Source organism: Equus quagga, chromosome 15 (genome assembly GCF_021613505.1).
Source record: "Equus quagga isolate Etosha38 chromosome 15, UCLA_HA_Equagga_1.0, whole genome shotgun sequence".
Lineage (NCBI taxonomy): Eukaryota > Metazoa > Chordata > Mammalia > Perissodactyla > Equidae > Equus > Equus quagga.
The window spans coordinates 60,238,469-60,245,865 of NC_060281.1; positions in this window are offsets into that span (position 1 = coordinate 60,238,469).

A 7,397-nucleotide genomic window follows, 5' to 3' on the forward strand; every position below is an offset into this window, starting at 1 on the left:
CTGGCGCCCAGGCCCCATTCCGCCCCGCCCCACAGCCCCGCCCCGCCCACTCCACGGCTCCGAGGCGACGCGACGCTCCGCCCCACAGCCCCGCCCGGCCCACTCCGCGGCTCCTAGGCCCTTCTCCGCCCCGCCCCACAGCCCCGCCCCGCCCACTCCGCCCCCTGAGCCTCGCCGCGCCACGCCCACTCGGAGACGCCTCTCCGCCCCGCCCCCTCAGCCCCGCCCCGCCCCCCAGCCCGGCCGCCCGCCCCCTCCCCGGCTCCGAGGCGAGCGACGCCCCGCCCCCAGCCCCGCCCACGCCCCTCCCCGGCTCCTAGGCGACGCGAAGCCCCGCCCCCCGTCCCCGGGCGGGCCCCCTCGAGATGGACCAGGACATGGGGTGGCTCCGTGCAGGTGGCGACCTGGGGCTTTCTCGGGCTACAGCGTTTGTTTCGCGATCCCCGGCCTGCTCTCCTGGCGTGGGCGGCGGTCTCTCCCTGAAGTGGCCGGGCACCGGGGCCCCGCCGGAGTCTCTGTCCCAGGGAGGAGGCCAATCGGGAACTTAGGTCAGGGGGCCTCCGCGGGCGCTGTAGGATAAGTGTCCAATCCCCTTATTTAGCATGTGGATATCCAGTTCTCCCAACATTCCTCAATAAATTCTTAAGCTCACGGGCTTTAGATTTTATTTTATGCCCTATTATTTACCGCTTAAGGTAAGTCTCTAAAGACTGGGGAGAAGCAATTGCTGGGAAGAGGGGGCCCCCTCCTGTCTAGGCAGGTATGGGGGTTTAAAAATGAAGGTGTGTGGCAGAACAGTTAGTAATAAAAAAAATGAACTGTTGATATACCCAATAGCCTGTGAGAATCTCTACAGAATTATGCTCAGTGGAAAAAGCCAATTCCCAAAGTTTCCATAGCACATGATTCCATTAATGAAGCATTCTTGAAATGACAGATTATAGAAAGGGAGAATAAATGAGTGGTTGCCAGGGGTTGGGAGGGGTGGGTGTAGCTGTAAGAGGACAACAGGAGGGACCGTTGTGATGAGAATGTTCTGTATCTGACTGTGATATTGTACTGTAGTCTGGCCAGGTGTTTTCATTGGGAGAAGCTAGATAAAGGGCACGTGGGATGTCTCTGTGTTATTTCTTACAACTACATGTGAATCTACAATTTTCTCAAAGGAAAAAGTTTTTAAAAAAAAGAAGGCTCAAGGACAAGGATATCCCCTAGATGGTGGAAAGTATGGAGCGAGAGCCAGTGGCTGGGTGTGTCGGGGGAGGGGTGCTGGTGAGCAGTGTGGGCTAATTGTATCTTCTTCCAGCACTTTTTGGTTTGTGCCACCTCATTTGGTAGCCCGCCTACCATCGTGACCTCCCCAAGGACCCTCCCAAACTCTGTACTTGGATTTCTGTTGTCCTGGGATAGCCCTATTCAAGTAATAGAGCAAAAGGAAGCTTTTCACTGTGCTCGTAATGTTCCTAATGAAAGTGATTGCAGCTGTAGTTTGTAGACCACTGTTGGGGTTGGTCTGTCTGCTGTTGTTTTCCTTGTATTCAGGGGTGAGAATATGGCCTCTCTCTGAGAGGCCCTCATGCCAACAGGGAACAGGGCCACCTTGTCTTGTGAGCCCAAGAGATTACATAGGCAGTCTTCATTTTAGAATGACTTTTATCAGAGGAAAAAGTGCTTGGGGCATTTCTGAAGGTACTGGAAGGTTCCCACCGAGATGAAGTTTGGTTTTGTTTTTCCCCTCCTCTGTGAAAATTAATAAAGGGAAACCTCATTTAAAATGGAGTCAGGAGGCCAGAAGGGGAGCTGCCTTGCAGAACCACTGCAGGTCAATTACAGGAAAGGTAGTCAACTAGACCCCAACAGAAGTCATCAACAGGAAAGAATCATTAATTATAGGGAGAAATGTACATCGCATCCCAAACAGGAATTGACTACCCCAGCGACTCAGCCAATGAGAAACTATCATCACCCTGAACTCTTGCTTTTCTCTAATGGACTTTAGTTCAAAACACCCCCCTGCCAATTTCCTCCTTTTTCTCTGTAAAATAACATTCCTCTTTCTTGTTTGTGGAATTTGCCTACTGTCGGCCATAGCATGCACACCCTTTGGCTATTCCCGGATAAACTCTTTTTGCTGATAAAGTAACTGGCTGTTTTGTTTTTAAGGTTGATATCGTTTTCTGATGAGACTCGGGATGTCCTCAAATCATCTCTGGGTCACAGAAAGTAAGCAGTCATCCTAAGAAAGGCAGGTGCAGGCTCCCTGGAATAATTGAAGATAGACTTCCTTACAAGGAGGGCTTGTAATCCTGTTATTCAGTGAGAAGGGTTTGGTCAGGTCTTTGTGCTATGAGGCTTTCTAAGGAAAAACAGCCAGACCTCTGGGTAGTAGGAATCCCATGGTGGGGGTGGGGGGGGGGGGAGCAAGGAAACGTGAAATAGTAAGTTCTGGAACCAGTCTTGGAGCCGTTTTAGTCCTTGGTATGGAAACTGAAAGAGCTGAGCTCTGAAAAAGGACAAGATGCCCCTCATCGCTGAAAGACGGCAGGCGCAGTGAGGATTGGCAACTCAACGTTGATCATACACTGCCGCGATGCAACAGTACCACCTTGTGGCCATGAGAAGAAATTGCAAGTGTGGACTGAGCAAGTAATTCCCTGCTTGTGGATGAAAGCTGGCCTACCCTCATTCCCTCCGCCTTTTTCTTTTTTTTCCCCCAAAGATTGGCACCTGGGCTAACAACTATTGCCAATCTTTTTTTTTTCTTTCTGATTTATCTCCCCAAACCCCCCGCCCCCCCGTACACAGTTGTATATCTTAGTTGCACATCCCTCTAGTTGTGGGATATGCGGGACCCCGCCTCAACGTGGCCTGACGGATCTGAACCCTGGGCCCCCACAGCAGAGCGCGCGAACTTAACCACTCGGCCACGGAGCCGGTCCCCTTCCGCCTTTTTTTTTTTGAGGAAGTTAGCGCTGAGTTAACGTCTGCTGCCAATCTTCCTCTTTTTTTGCTGAATAAGACTGGCCCTGAGCTAACATCCATACCCATCTTCCTCTACTTTACATGTGGGACACCTGTCACAGCATGGCTTGACAAGCCATTGGTAGGTCTGCAACTGGATCCAAACTGGCAAAGCCTGGCTGCCAAAGCGGAAGGTGCGAAGTAAAGCGCTCTGCCACCCAGCCGGGCCCCCCTCGCCTTATTAATGGTGTAAACCCCAGTGGTGATTCTAGGACAGTTCAATAGGAGCCCAAATGCAAAAGGGAAATCACTTCGTGTTAATTTGGGGTTAAGGGTTGAGCATTTACTGCACACAAATGAGATGGAAGCATATTTTTATCCTGAATTGGAGGAGGAGGTGCCGCTATTAAAACGAGATGGAGTTAGCGTCAACAATGACATCACCTTTGCGGGCTCCCGTATTTCATCCCTGGCAATGAAGAAATGCAAGAACAGGATTAGGCATTCTTACACTTCCCCTTCTCCCCAACTCCCCACGTTTGTGCTTCAGAGGAAAATGAATATCGAGGGCTGCCCTAAGGCTAATCAGAGAAGTTTGAACTATCTCCTCGAAGGGTAGTTTCTTTTGGTTTTATTTAATGACTTTTGTTTCCCTCTGCAACAACATCCCCTTTCCTTTGGTAAACAAACTTCCTAATAACACATTTTTTTATTGAAAATTTATATAACATGTCATTTTAACCATAATAAGTACACAATTCAGTGGCATTAATTACATTCCCAATGTTGTGCAACCATCACCATTAATTATTTCCAAAAATTTTTCAACACCCCAAACAAAAACGCAATAACCATTAAGCAGTTACTCCGTACTTCCCCCTCCACTGAGGCCCTGGTAACCTATAATCTACTCTCTCTGTCCATGAATTTGGATATTACAGGTATTTCATACAAGTGGAGTCATTCAATATATGGGCCTTTGTGTCCGGCTTATTTCACTTAGCGTAATGTTTTCAGAGTTCATTCATATTGTAGCACATATCAAGACTTTATTCCTTTTTATGGCTGAATAAGATTTCATTGTACATATACAACACATTTTGTTTATCCATTCATCTGTTGATGGGTACTTGGATTATTTGGCTCTTGTGAATAATGCTGCAATAAATACTGATATGCAATTATCTCAGTCCCTATTTTTAATTCTTTTGGTTATATTCCTGGGAGTGAAATTGCTGGGTCATATGATAATTCTGTTTAGCTTTTCAAGGAACTGCCAAACTATTTTCCACAGTGGTGCCACCATTTGACGTTCCCACCAGCAGTGTACGAGGGTTCTGATTTCTCCATATTCTTATCAACTTTGTTATGTTTCTTTTTTAAAAAAAATTATTATAACCATCCTAATTGGTGTAAAGTGGTATCCCATTGTGGTTAGTTTGCATTTCCCTAATGACTACTGGTGTTGAGCATCTTTTCATGTGTTTATTGGATGTTCATATATCTTCTTTGGTGAAATGTCTATGCAAGTCTTTTGCCCAATATTTAATTAAGTTGTTTGTCTATTTGTGGTTGAGTTGTAGGAGTTCTTTACATATTCTGGGTATTATCATATATATAATTTGTAAATATTTTCTCCCATTCTGTAGGTTGTCTTTCACTTTTAGCCAGATATTCTTTTTCTTAATTCCCTTCTGTTGTTATTTTTACCATGCTGCTGAGTTCCCAGGAAATAGACCTTGGAGGTAGGATAGAGGCACAGTCTTTGTTCCATGAACATGCTGGTAGTTCTGAGTATTTCCAGGTTTCTTTGGACATTTTGGGGTGAGCAGATGTTATATGTTTTCAGGGTGTCCATTGTCTCCAGTTGAAGATCATCCAAACCCTGAAATCTCATGAGGAAATCTAATGGTTTTTCTCGAACTTAACTAGAAGACATTGACCCCTGCCAGTTTCATCAGGAAATGAGCTATTACGTTGATCTCCTTACAAAACATCTGGTTTCTGAGAAGTTTGTCTCCCCGTGGTGCTTTGGAAAGATCTGCCGCTTATCAAGAGTGATCAGTCTTAATTCCTCAGAAGCTGTGGCTGGAATTCTAATGGCAACATGTTATGAACTGGCTTTTTGCATTAATAAGTCTTAAGTGGTGTTCCACCACAGGCCCAGCTGGGCTAGGGCTGGGGGGGTATCATGCCGAGAGACCGAAGAAACAACCCGGAGACTGCGAACAAGACATATAGGTTTGTTACCGAACCTGAAGTGAGTTCGCTCACCCGTTGCGCAGCAAGCCAATCTCTGACACCGGGTGTGGTGGAAGAAAGTAGGAATTTTATTTTTGCACAGCGCTGAGCAAGGAGAGAGGGCAGCTAACGCTGAAATCCCAAACTCTCCGAAAAGCTAAAAGGAAGGGTTTTTATTTGGGGTTTTAGGTAGGGAGGGGGAGCATATGGCTTTGCTGGTCGGAGCTTTCCCACCAGCCTGTCCTTGGCCTTGAGACACTTGCAGAGAGGAGGGAGCCCATGACCTTGCTGGTCAGCAGCTTTCCCACCAGGCTGTATCTCTCTGCGGGGAGGAGATAATGAATCCAGGTGCTTGTCCTTGACGGTGTCTGTCTCCATGGAGGATAGTGGATTCTGGAGCCAGGAAGCCAGCGAGTAAGCAGGGAATGAGTGTTTGGGTTTTAACCCCATATATGCTGGGTTTAATGTGGGGAAACTGATATCAGGGTCGATATCAGGTTTATTGGGTCCTACTTACGGGAGAGTGTCCTGTGGCGGCCTGCTGGATGGAACCTGCAACCCCCCTTAAGAGAAGCTTGCTTAAGTAGGCAGAGGAACAAAGGCTGCATGCTTGCCACAGGGCTGTCCTTGGTACTTCCAGCGTTCCCAGAACAGTAGCTCACATGGAGGTGCTCTGTGTCCCTGTAAGTTGTGCTGTTCTTCTCGTGGGATAAGGGAGGATCCAGGCTGGCCAGGCCCAAGTCATTACAAATCCCAGTAGCTGGGCTGCCTGCCCAGAAGGGAGCCAGAAGGACACATGGTAGCAACGGGCCTGGGAGTTTCTGCCCAGCAAACAAGGCCCAGGCCCTACAAAAGGATATCATCCCAACAAAATGGTAATCTAGAGGCTGGATTCAGGTAAAAAACTCTCTGTGATTAAATAGGTTTTTGATGTTAAGTGGCCATTCATACCATGAATAATTGGCTACTCAAAAACATGAGAACACAAACTTCTCATATTTTAACTTATTTTACCTAAGGATTTAGTTGACAACCAGATACTGGCAAATTCAACATGTTTTAGAAATTACTTTTGCATGTACTTGGACCCACCCAAAGCTTCAGCTTCGTATCTCCTCTCCAAATTCATCAGAGCATTTTGGCCACTGTACAGTTAGAGGAATTAGGCTTTCACTGTACACACAGATGTATGATGGATGCAGGTTTGATTAAAAATTAGAAGTAAAGGGTACTTTCAAGATCATACCACTGGAATTGCAAATATAATTAAGCCAAAATTCTGTCCTGTGACTTTCTTCTCACTTTATTTATGACTCAGAGTAATAAATCTTGGATGAAGGAATGTGAATTAAGTAAGTGCTCCCTGCTATTCAAGGATAAGCTAAAAAGGCAACTTAATATTTCCGGGTAATTATTAGAGAAAAGACTAGTGTGAGATAATAATCATCAGCACTTACAGAATGCTCACTGTGTACTGACAGCATGCTAGCTTCCTTTCGTGGATTATCTGGCTTAATCCTCACAGCAACACCGTGATACAATTTCTATGGTTATTTCCATTCTGCAGATGAGAAAACTGAGGTCCAAAGAGTTTAATACAGATGCAAAGCAGCCTGGCTCCAGAGCTCAGCTTTTAACTGTGATAATGAAGTAAAAAGTATCCCCAATGACAGGGTTAAAAGGGAGGTGTGGGGAAGGAGGAGGTTATTACTTTTTCATAAGATTAAAAAAAGAACGTAAACCAAAACCACAAACCCTATACAAATGCAGTCTGTTTCCAAAGGAGTTGAGAATTGGAGGCACCCTGAGAAGCGCACCTCTTTCTAGGCTCTAACATCTCGGCTTTGCAGGGCAACAACAAACAACCACGACCGCAGAAAGAACTCAACGACCTCTAAGGCGGCTGGAGAAGCCTTTAAAGCACATTAACCTGATTCAAAGTAATCTTACAGTAGTTAAGTATACAGCACACCTGTGTCTGCATGCATCTTGGTTGGACCTTTCTTCAAGCATGGTTTCCAGTGTCTTTCATTTTCTTGATACTGTCCTTTGATACACAAATACATTTAATTTTGATGAAATCCAATGTATCTGTTTTCTGTGGAGTTGCCTTGGGCTTTTGGCGTCATACCTAGGAACCCATTGCCAAATCCAAGGTCATGAAGATTTACTCCTATGTTTTCTTCTAACGTGTT